Source organism: Lepus europaeus, unplaced genomic scaffold, assembly GCF_033115175.1.
Source record: "Lepus europaeus isolate LE1 unplaced genomic scaffold, mLepTim1.pri SCAFFOLD_3_1, whole genome shotgun sequence".
NCBI lineage: Eukaryota > Metazoa > Chordata > Mammalia > Lagomorpha > Leporidae > Lepus > Lepus europaeus.
In genome coordinates this window covers 8,428,814-8,441,768 of record NW_026909276.1, presented here as the reverse complement: position 1 = coordinate 8,441,768, position 12,955 = coordinate 8,428,814, and positions in this window count along the sequence as shown.

The window sequence follows — 12,955 nt, the reverse complement described above, 5'->3', positions numbered from 1 at the left end:
GCCTGAGTTGTTTTTCCAACAAGGACAGTTAATTTGTTGCAAGCATCTCTGATACAAAGATTCTCACATTGAAATAATATCCTCTTCCTGTGAAAGGATTTCTCTTTCCCCCTGTATTCAACAACATGCTGCACTGTGTGAATCTTTTTATGCTGACTAAAATCTTCCCAGCATTGGAGTGAGTCCACATGTGCCTCAGGGTCGGCGTGTTTCTCTCTAGCTGGCATTTCATCAGTCTTCCTAAGGAGAAGTACATTCTGAAATAAATTATATTTTTCAGGTTTCTTTACTGGACAACTTACCTTTTTTATCAGGTTTACATATGGCCATAGATTAAATTTTTTGTTAATTCAGCTATTTTATTATTTGATATACTACTTTTTGTGTTTATAGCTTGCCTGAAGCTTATCTCTTGATTTTTCTTTGTGGCTCCACCAGTGTATATTTTCTGTGGACAACTGAAATGAGAAAAAAAGCAACCATACTCCTGAACCACATGTAAGTGTTTTGGGAATGCTCATAGAAGACAGTTAAGTTTGTTTCTACCCTATATAATCATAAAATTTTAATATAACAGTAAAATGTACACATTTATTACCATTAGATGATTTCCCCTTAATATAATAATATAATCAACTATACAAACAGTTCTCACAATGCTAAATAACATTTTAACTTCCTGAACTTTTTATTTAAGTGGCTGGAGCAGCTGAGGATGTGTTACAGTTGGCCAAGCCACTGCTTAGCATGCCTGCATCTTGTAACAGTGCCAGTTTGACTCCTCGCTACTCTTCTTTCAATATAGCAAACTGCTATTATATTCTGGGAGACACCAGATTATGATTCAGGTTCATGGAGGTTTGTGGCAATCATCCAAACATGAAAGATTAATATACAGTTCCAGATTTTTTTTCTTCAGGGGGCCTAAATCTAACTGTTGAAGACATTTGAGAAGTTAACTTGTATACAAAAGATATAACTCTGTCATTTCTCTATCTCTTACTGCCACTATGCCTTTCAATTAAATTATAACATGCAAGTATTTTAATAAGTAGGAAGACAATGAGTAAAAATGTTCTCTCTCTGGTGGTAGCAGTAAACTGAGTGCTCTCAACAGTCATTTGTTTTCCCTATTCTTTTTCTGCATTTTTTTTCTGATTTAAATGTCATGTGTTGCGCTTCTCTGATGATCTTTCAGCTTTGAAGATGGAAATGACTTTCTGGATCACTTACTTGCAAGTGCAGAATACGACTATCCCTCAATCAGATCCATTGGCTAAAAGCATGATCTCTGTCTATGATTGTTTCATGTTCAGTTTTTGCAGGGGAATGCGCATAGGCATCCGTGGAATTATTCATGTGAAACAAATCATTTTACATGTACTCTATTATTACTGCTTTCTCCATCTTTCTAAAGAAACCTGAGATCTTGATATTTTCATTATCATAAAAGAGAGAAATATCCCAATGCACCATCAGGGGGATGCTCTCCATCCAAGTTTAGGGAAAATGCTTCTGCAACTCAAGTTGTGCACCACTTCTTGAAAATCATTTTCTACCTCATTCTGAGATTAACAGACCTTGTATTATCCTTTCGCTTCTTGGTGTATGCATACAAATGTTGAAAATATAAAGTGAAGACTGTTAATTTCTGTGTTGGAAGGTTAGTATGCTTCTATTTTCACAGGTGTCTAAGTCTTAATTATATATATATATATATATATATATATATATAATTTCTTTCATGTTTTTAATTATATTTAAAGAGATAGTAGATGATTATGTGGCAAAATAATATAAACTGATAGCCTTTAACACTGGCATCCCATAATGAAGTACTGGTTTAAAACTGTTCTTCCCCATTGTAATCCATAAGCTGTACTTTGGAAATTTATATTCATTAAATAAAAGTTTAAAAAAATAAATAAAACTCTTCTTCCAGATCCTGGCTCATAAAATAGAAAACAGTGGAAGATGGCCCCATTACTTGGGCCCCTTCCACTTCTGTGGGAACCTAGATGGAGTTCAAGGCTGTTGGCTTCACCTGGCATGATCCTGAGCATTGTGGACATTTGTTGAAGTAAACCAGGAAACGGAAGGTTTTTTTTTTCCTTCTGGCTCTCCTTGTCTCTGTCATTCTTACAATCTTTTAAAAAGATATAGAAAAATATATGTCTAAGTACAAGCTCCCTCTCAACAAATGTAAGGAATTTAACATTATTCCATGGGTTTGTTTGGGCTTAGAAACCAAAATCAACTGATTCATTTATGTAGCAGATAACCACATATTTCCATATTACTATTACAGTTTCTACTTAGCACCATGATTTCTGATGTCACAAACAGGCTTGCTATGAACCATCTTTTATAATTTTCTTATTTATTTCATTGTTTCAGAGATAAATAAGCAGAGACAAATAGAACTCATTCACTGGATTATTTTTCAAAAAATTGCAAAGACTATCATATTATACATTTTCATTGTCATTTTAGAGAAGATAATTAAACAAGAGACAATGAAGAAAGAGAGAGAAGTAAGAGAGCTTCTATTCACTGGCTTAGCCCTCATATTTATGCAATAGCATGGATGATGCCTAATCAAATAAAGGAGTGAGGAATTGAACTCAGCAAGCCAAAGAAAGCAGTGCTTATGTTCCAGCCAATTAGTAAGCAATGGAAGACTTAAAATAATTGATACATTTCTGAAGGAACCCCAGGATATGAATGTAGAGAGAAGGATAAATTAGTATGTGTGTGATCTATAGAACCTAAGAAATGAATTTATTGGAAACTGAGAGTATTCAAATTTTTTTTAATCTAAGAAAATATTGGGGTTAGTGTTGTGGCACACAAGGAGAGTTAAACTACTGTCTGCGGCACTAGAATTCCATATGTGTGCTGATTCAAAACCCAGCTGTTTCACTTTTAATCCATGTCCCAATCAGTTGGCCTGGAAATACGGCAGAGGACCTCCTAGGTTCTTGGATCCTTGTACCCAAGTTGGAGTTCCAGATGAAGATCCTGGAAACTGATTTGGCTTTGCCTAAAGTCACTAATTGAAGCCAACTGCAGAGCGAACCAGCAGATCAAAAGTCTCTTCTCTCTCTCCCTCTCTGTCTCTCTGTCTTTCCCAACCCTCCCTCCCTCCCTCTTGTTATCCTTTCTTTTTTGTGACAGGCAGAGTGGACAGTGAGAGAGACAGATACAGAGAGAAAGGTCTTCCTTTGCCGTTGGTTCACCCTCCAATGGCCACTGTGACCGCGCTGCTAGTATCTCACAAAAAAGGCCTTCTAATCCTTTCTCCCTCTCCATGCTTTCAGGAACTCCTTGAACCCGAATGTTGGTTTTTTCAATAGTATCCTGTAGATTCCTGAGAGTATTTTTTAGATTTCTGATTTCTTCTTCTTTTCTTTGATTTGACTGTTTCCTTTCCTGTTCTCTGTCTTGTAATTCCGATATTCTCTCTTCTGCTTCACCCATTCGCCAAGATTTGGAGAAGGACAGAGACATCCTAGTACAGGAAGCTCATAGAACCCCTAGTAAACATGATCAAAAGAGATCCTCACCACGACACGCCATAATCAAACTCACCACAGTGAAACACAAAGAAAAGATCCTAAAATGTGCAAGAGAGAAATGCCAGATTACTCTCAGAGGATCTCCAATTAGACTCACAGTGGACTTCTCATCAGAAACCCTACAAGCTAGGAGAGAATGGCGAGACATAGCCCAGGTACTAAGAGAGAAAAACTGCCAGCCCAGAATATTATATCCTGCAAAGCTCTCATTTGTGAATGAAGGTGAAAGAAAGACCTTTCACAGCAAACAGAAATTGAAAGAATTTGTCGCCACTCGTCCAGCCCTGCAAAAGATGCTTAAAGATGTGTTACATACAGAAACACAGAAACATGGTCACCAATATGAAAGAAGATAAAGGAAGCAAACCTCACAGCAAAAGATCACAGGAGTCTCAAACCATATATTAGAAAATATCTTTGGCAAATGACAGGGCAAAGTTACTCCTTCTCAATAGTCACATTGAATGTTAATGGCTTGAACTGTCCAGTTAAAAGACAAAGATTGGCTGATTGGGTTAAGGAACAAAACCCATCTTTTTGCTGCTTACAAGAAACTCATCTTTCCAACAATGATGCGTACAGACTGAAAGGGAAAGGCTGGAAAAAGATATACCATGCCAACAGAAATGAAAAAAGAGCGGACGTAGCCATCTTAATATTGGACAACATAAACTTTACCACAAAAACTGTTAGGAGAGACAAAGAGGGGCACTATATAATGATTAAGGGATCCATTCAACAGGAAGATAAAACGATTATCAATGTATATGCACCTAATTACAGGGCACCAGCTTATTTAAAAGACTTGTTAAGGGACTTAAAGGGAGACTTAGACCCCAACACAGTAGTACTGGGGGACTTCCATACTTCACTCTCAGAGATAGACAGATCAACAGAACAGAAGATCAACAAGGAGAAAGTAGATTTAAATGACACTATAGCCCAAATGGATCTAACAGATATCTACAGAACATTTCATCCTACATCTAAGGACTTTACATTCTTCTCAGCAGTACATGGAACCTTCTCTAAGATTGACCACATACTAGGCCATAAAGCAAGTCTCAGCAAATTCAAAAGAATTAGAATCATACCATGCAGCTTCGCAGACCACAAAGGAATGAAATTGGAAATTAGCAACTCGAGAAACCCTAGAGCACGTGCAAACACATGGAGATTGAACAACATGCTCCTGAATGAACAATGGGTCATAGAAGAAATTAAAAGAGAAATCAAAAATTTTCTGGAAGTAAATGAGGATAAAAGCACAACATACCAAAACCTATGGGATACAGCAAAAGCAGTGTTAAGAGGAAAGTTTATATCAATAGGTGCCTACATCAAGACATTGGAAAGGCACCAAATAGATGAGCTTTCAAGTCATCTCAAGGATCTAGAAAATCTGCAGCAAACCAAACCCAAACCCAGTAGGAGAACAGAAATAATTAAAATCAAAGAAGAAATCAACAGGAATGAATCAAAAAAATTACAAAAAAAACAGCCAAATGAGGAGCTGTTTTTTTTGAAAAAATAAACAAAATTGACACCCCATTGGCCCAACTCACTAAAAAAAGGAGAGAAAAGACCCAAATCAATAGGATCAGAGATGAAAATGGAAACGTAACAACAGACACCACAGAACTCAAAAGAATCATCAGAAATTACTACAAGGACTTGTATGCCAGCAAGCAGGGAAATCTATCAGAAATGGACAGATTCTTGGACACATACAACCTACCTAAATTGAGCCAGGAAGACATAGGAAACCTAAACAGTCCAATAACAGAGAGAGAAATTGAAACAGTAATAAAGGCCCTCCCAACAAAGAAAAGCCCAGGACCAGATGGATTCACTGCTGAGTTCTACCAGACATTTAGAGAAGAACTAACTCCAATTCTTCTCAAACTATTCAAAACAATCGAAAAAGAGGGAATCCTCCCAAATTCTTTCTATGAAGCCAGCATCACCTTAATTCCTAAGCCAGAAAAAGATGCAGCATTGAAAGAGAATTACAGACCAATATCCCTGATGAACATAGATGCAAAAATACTCAATAAAATTCTGGCCAATAGAATGCAACAACACATCAGAAAGATCATCCACCCAGACCAAGTGGGATTTATCCCTGGTATGCAGGGATGGCTCAACGTTCGCAAAACAATCAACGTAATACACTACATTAACAGACTGCAGAAGAAAAACCATATGAATCTCTCAATAGACACAGAGAAAGCATTTGATAAAATACAACACCCTTTCATGATGAAAAATCTAAGCAAGCTGGGTATGGAAGGAACATTCCTCAATACAATCAAAGCAATATATGAAAAACCCACGGCCAAAAACCTATTGAATGGGGAAAAGTTGGAAGCATTTCCAATGAGATCTGGTACCAGACAGGGATGCCCACTCTCACCACTGCTATTCAATATAGTTCTGGAAGGTTAGCCAGAGCTAGTAGGCAAGAAAAAGAAATTAAAAGGATACAAATTGGGAAGGAAGAACTCAAACTATCCCTCTTTGCAGATGATATGATTCTTTATTTAGGGGACCCAAAGAAATCTACTAAGAGACTACTGGAACTCATCGAAGAGTTTGGCAAAGTAGCAGGATATAAAATCAATGCACAAAAATCAAGAGCCTTTGTATACACAGGCAATGCCACGGCTGAGGAAGAACTTCTAAGTTCAATCCTATTCACAATAGCTACAAAAACAATCAAATACCTTGGAATAAACTTAACCCAGGACGTTAAAGATCTCTATGATGAAAACTACAAAACCTTAGAGAAAGAAATAGAAGAGGATACCAAAAAATGGAGGAATCTTCCATGCTCATGGATTGGAAGAATCAATATCATCAAAATCTCTATTCTCCCAAAAGCAATTTATACATTCAATGCAATACCAATCAAGATACCGAAGACATTCTTCTCAGATATGGAAAAAATGATGCTGAAATTCATATGGAGACACAGAAGACCTCAAATAGCCAAAGCAATCTTGTAAAACAAAAACAAATCCAGAGGCATCACAATACCAGATTTCAGGGCATACTATAGGGCAGTTGTCATCAAAACAGCATGGTACTGGTACAGAAACAGATGGATAGACCAATGGATCAGAATAGAAACATCAGAAATCAACCCAAACATCTACAGCCAACTTATATTTGATCAAAGATCCAAAACTAATCCCTGGAATAAGGACAGTCTATTCAATAAATGGTGCTGGGAAAATTGGATTTCCATGTGCAGAAGCTTGAAGAAAGACCCATATCTTTCACCTTACACAGAAATTCACTAAACATGGATTAAAGACTTAAATCTAAGACCCGAAACCATCAAATTATTAGAGAGCATTGGAGAAACCCTGCAAGATGTAGGTACAGGAAAATACTTCTTGGAAAAAACTCCAGCAGCACAGGCTGTCAAAACCAAAATTAACATTTGGGATTGCATCAAATTGAGAAATTTCTGTACTTCAAAAGAAACAGTCAGGAAAGTGAAGAGGCAACTGACAGAATGGGAAAAAAATATTTGCAAACTATACTACAGATAAAGGGTTGATAACCAGAATCTACAAAGAAATCAAGAAAATCCACAACAACAGAACAAACAACCCACTTAGGAGATGGGCCAAGGAGCTCAATAGACATTTTTCGAAAGAGGAAATCCAAATGGCCAGCAGACACATGAAAAAATGTTCAAGATCACTAGCAATCAGAGAAATGCAAATCAAAACCACAATGAGGTTTCACCTCACCCTGGTGAGAATGGCTCACATTTAGAAATCTACCAACAGCAGATGCTGGAGAGGATGTGGGGAAAAAGGGACATTAACCCACTGTTGGTGGGAATGAAAACTGGTTAAGCCACTATGGAATTCAGTCTGGAGATTCCTCAGAAACCTGAACATAACCCTACCATGCAGCCCAGCCATCCCACTCCTTGGAATTTACCCAAAGGAAATTAATTTGGCAAATAAAAAGCCATCTGCACATTAATGTTTATTGCAGCCCAATTCACAATAGCTAAGACCTGGAACCAACCCAAATGCCCATCAACAGTAAACTGGATAAAGAAATTATGGGACATGTACTCCATAGACTACTATGCAGCAGTAAGAAAAAAATGAAACCTAGGCATTTGCAACAAGATGGAGGAATCTGGAAAACATCATGCTGAGTGAATTAAGCCAATCCCAAAGAGACAAATATCATTTGTTTTCCCATATCGGCGACAACTGAGCACCAAAGGGAAAAGCTGTTGAAGTGAAATGGACACTATAAGAAACAATGACCTGATCAGCTCTTGTCCTGACCCTAGATGTACAATGTAATACTTTATCCTTTTTAGTATTTGTTGTTGTTGTTGTTGTTGTTCTAGTACTAGTGGTTGAACTCTGTAATTAATACACAATTATTCTTAGGTGTTTAAATTTTAACTGAAAAGTGATCCCTGTTAAATTTCAGAATGGAAATAGAGAGGGAGGAGATGTACACTTTGGGACATGCTCAATCAGACTTGCCCCAAATGATGGAGTTAGAAATGTGCCAGGGGATTCCAATACAATCCCATCAAGGTGGCATGTACCAATGCCATCTCACTAGTCCAAGTGATCAATTTCAGTTCACAACCGATGGCTCTATAAGGTCTAAGAGTCAAAGGGATCACACAAACAAGACAAGTGTCTAATAATACTAAATGATAGAATCAAAAAGGGAAAAAACGATCCAACATGTGAAGTGGGATACACAGCAGACTCATAGAATGGCAGATGTCCTAAACAACACTCTGGCCTCAGAATCAGCCCTTAAGGCATTCGGATCTGGCTGAAGAGCCCATGAGAGTATTATAGGCATGGAAAGCCAAGACACCTTGGAAAAGAAAAAAAGAAGAAGACCTAAATGAAAGATCTCTGTGAGTGAGATCCCAGTGGAAAGAACGGGGCCATCAAAGAAGGAGGTACCTTTCTCTGAAGGGAGGAGAGAACTTGCACTTTGACTGTGACCCTATCGGAATAAGATCAAAGTCAGCGAACTCTGAAGGCTTCCATAGCCCTGGCAACTCATGACTAGAGCCTAGGGAGATTACTGAGGCCATGAACAGGAGTGTCAAATTGTTAAGTCAGCAACAGAAGTCACTGTGTACTTACATCCCATGTGAGATCTGTCCTTAATGTGTTGTCCAATGTGCAGTGATGCTATAACTAGTACTGAAACAGTATTTTTATACTTTGTGTTTCTGCGTGGGTACAAACTGATGAGATCTTTACTAATTATATACTTACTTGATCTTCTGTATATAAAGATAATTGTAAATGAAAAAAAAAACCTGGTGCTAAATTGGAAATGGCATATAAAATTAATTAATTTAAAAAAATATGTAGGATCTGTCTTTAATGTGCTGTACACTGTTTTTTAATGCTATAACTTGTACTCCAACAGTATTTCTTTTCACTTTGTGTTGCTATATGGGGGCAAACTGTTGAAATTGTTACCTAATATATACTAAACTGATCTTCTGTATATAAAGAGAATTGAAAATGAATCATGATGTGATTGGAAGGGAAGAGGGAGCGGGAAACGGGAGGGTTGTGGGTGGGAGGGAAATTTTGGGAGGGGGAAGCCATTGTAACCCATAAGCTGTACTTTGGAAATTTATATTCATTAAATAAAAGTTTAATAAAAAATAATAAAAATATGTTACTTCTATTATGTCCTCTCATTTTTATTCCCTTTTATTTATAAAATTTTTGAGATAGTGTGTTTTTAATTTACATTACAGTCAAGAGCTTAATTCTCTATTAAATAAAGAGTTCTTCAACAAAGGGAAAGGAACATAGTTCTTCAGGAATATAGGCAAGGGCTACATATAATAATGGAATGAAAATATATCAATTTCTTTCATATGCAACTTTAGAACAATCACAGATCATCCAAACTGTATTGTTATTCATCTTTATCACTCATTTGAAAAGATATAAAGCAAAGTGAAAACAACTCTACTTGTGGCAATACTGATAAATATATGAATTTTTTTCATTTTTTATTTTTGTTTTCTGATTGTTACCTCTTTTAAGATATCATATATAAGAGAGAACATGTAGTATTTTTCTTTCTGTGTCCATCATATTTCACTCAACAACTTGCCCTCCAGTTGCATCATTTTATATAAATTATAGAATTTCATTCTTTACAGAGCAGAGTAGTATTCCACTGTATGCATATACTACATATATTTTATTGATTCACTTGATGTCAGGCACTTTTCATTATATATACTGGGTATTGCAAACAGTACTGGTAGAAGATTGGTTGTGAAGATAACTCTTAGATACAATGTGGTCATGTCTTTTGGGCAGATACCTAGTAGTTGGATTCCTGGATCATATAGCAAGTCTATTTTTAATATTTTTACACATATACATACTATTTTCCACAATGACTGAACTAATTCAAAATCCCTTCAACAAGGTATAAGTATCCCCTTGTCCAACATTTGTTACTCTGCCTATTCCATAATATCCATTCTGACATGGTTGAATTGCTATCTCATTGTCATTTTGATTTTAATTTTCCTCATGGCTAGTGATGAGTATTTCTCCATATATTTTCTGGTCTTCTCTATTTCTTCTTTTGAGAATTGTCTATCACGTTCCTTTGATCTTTTCAAAACTGAATTGGTGATTTTTATGTTGTATAGGTCACATAAAGATGAGTTGACAAAACTGGCAAATTGAACAACACAGAGACCTTTTTGTGTCACAACATTTGACCATTTTTATGTGCATAATATAAAGTTAAATCCAATGTTGAAAGTGTAAAAAGTAGAATTAGACTTCATTCTCATCTTGTTTAGTATGAAATGATACACTAGGGGATAGGATTCCATTAATATGAGTAACTAATGAAAGCATTGGAGATTTGTGAGGTGATAGCAAATGATGACACAACTATAATTGTAACCACACTGGGAGTGGGATCAATGCAATACAATACTGTGTTTTCCAAACACAGTAAAAATAGCAATCCAATTATTCTAAGAATGCAATGCTACAAATCACAAGCTGCAAAGTGAAAAGGTAATATTTCCTTAAGAAATGTTTCCCTTTTTCCAAATCTTTGGAGTTTTCTGTCTCCTTATTTAAGATTTAGTTATTTGAAAGCCAGAGAGACAGAGAGAGAGGAAGACAGAGAAAGAAAAATTCTTCCAACAGCTGTTCCAATCCCCAAATAATCAGAAGAGGCAAGACTGGTAGGCTGAATCCAGGAGCTGGGAAATCCATGTTGGTCAACCACATAGATGGCAAGAGTCCAGTCATTTGGGATAACTCCCACTGCTTTCTTTGGTGCATCTAGAGGAAACTGGATTAGAAGTAGAGCTTTCAGGTTTCAAATTGGCATTCTGATATGGAATGCCAACAACACAAGCAGCACCTTCACTCATCGTGCCACAGCACTGTCCCAAGATGGTTCTCACCAAACATAGACTGTCTCATTGGAAATGAATCTTTTCATTTACACCAGCACTTTAGGCAACACTGACAGTATACTCTGACAATGTGATTTATGGTGACAAGTCCTCTGTCATGTGGTATCTGCTCAATCTCTGAGTAAACTGGAAAATAAAGGCAGCAATTTATGGATGCTTACCTGTGTCTGAGTGGCAAAATGTCAAAAAAGATGCTAAACACATATTCAAATGAGGTCACTGACTATCAATGTCCTATATGTATTGCTATAAATTGTGATTGGGAGAACTAGATAACAAAAGGAAGTGTTCACTAAGGGCAAACAACTAAAATTTCAAGCTGCATGGATCAGTCTTTGCCCTATGCAACTCATTATTTGACTCATTTCAGAAGATTCATTTTGGGAATAAATTGGAACATGAGTTTGATGTCTTTTCTGAATTATTTAATATATTTGTGATATCCTTGTAATTGAAATTTATGTCAAGAATTTAAGCATATACTTGATATCTGAATAATCAAAACTTTGTGGATACCCAAATAACACAGCAAAAGAAAATAAGAAAGCCTTTCAAAAAATCTCAATCAAAAACATAAAAATCTCGGTAAATACATACACTGTGAATGGCAAATAGATTACAGATATCTTTCTCTCATATTTTCAGACTTTAAATTCATTTACCATTTGAAGAAAGATACTAAAAATGAGTTGAGGATAAGAATAAAATATATTACCAGAATAGTAGAGAAATTGAAAAAATAACCAATTATAATACTATATCTTTACCCCATATGAAGAGATATAATAATTTTCAAAGGTAGACCAGAAATCAAAGCTGACCACAGAGAAGCATAAACAATTATTATAATATTACAATTGGCCAACAAAAGAGCCTACAAAACATTCTAAAATAGGGACTGAGCTAAATTGCATAGGCAGCTTTCCTATGCAAGAAAGACCTGACTTGCATAGTAAAAAAGACTGACAACTATATCAAACTATACATGTAGAAAAGTGAGATTAACTGCAGAAGATATATTTTTTCTATAACAGACTAACTCAAGAGGCTTCCATAGCCTTTGCAGCTCATAACAAGTATCTTGGGTGATTGCTGATGTCATAAATAAGAGTGTCAATTTTTAAATCAACAATGGGAGTCACTGTACACCTACTCCCCATGTAGGATCTCTTTCTTTAATGTGTTGTACTATACAAATTAATGGTAAAACTACTACTTAAACAGTACTTTACACTTTGTGTTTCTGTGTGGGTGCAAACTGTTGAAATCTTTACTTAGTATATACTAAATTGATCTTCTGTATATGAAGATAATTGAAAATGAATCTTGATGAAGAATGGGATGGGAGAGGGAGTGGGAGATGGGATGGTTGTGGGTGGGAGGGAGGTTATGGGGGAAAAGCTGCTATAATTCAAAAGTTGCACTTTGGAAATTTATATTTATTAAATAAAAGTAGAAAAACACAGTGAGAGGTAATATCTCTACATAAGGAGCATTGTTTTCTCTACCTTATCTCAATTTGATTTGATAAAAATAAATTATTATCTTTTTAAAAAAAGTATCATGGCAATGGCAAGACATTTGAAAATCTGAACTCCTAAAACAAAAGAAAATTCTGAAATTTGAACAATAGCTATAGCATGAATATTTGGGGATTGTTGAGCAATCAAACTAAGGGGTAGAAAATGGATTGAAATAATTTGTGGAAGAGAACCTCAGCCACTTGGGATATTTTACAATAAGACACTCTCCTACTAACATTCTGATCACAGATGTAAAATCTGTAAATTTAATCAACTGGAATGTTATAGAGAAGACATCAGGATATAGAGGAAAAGAAAAGAGGAAATGACAAAAATCAGTACTGCCAGAGAGAAAGCCA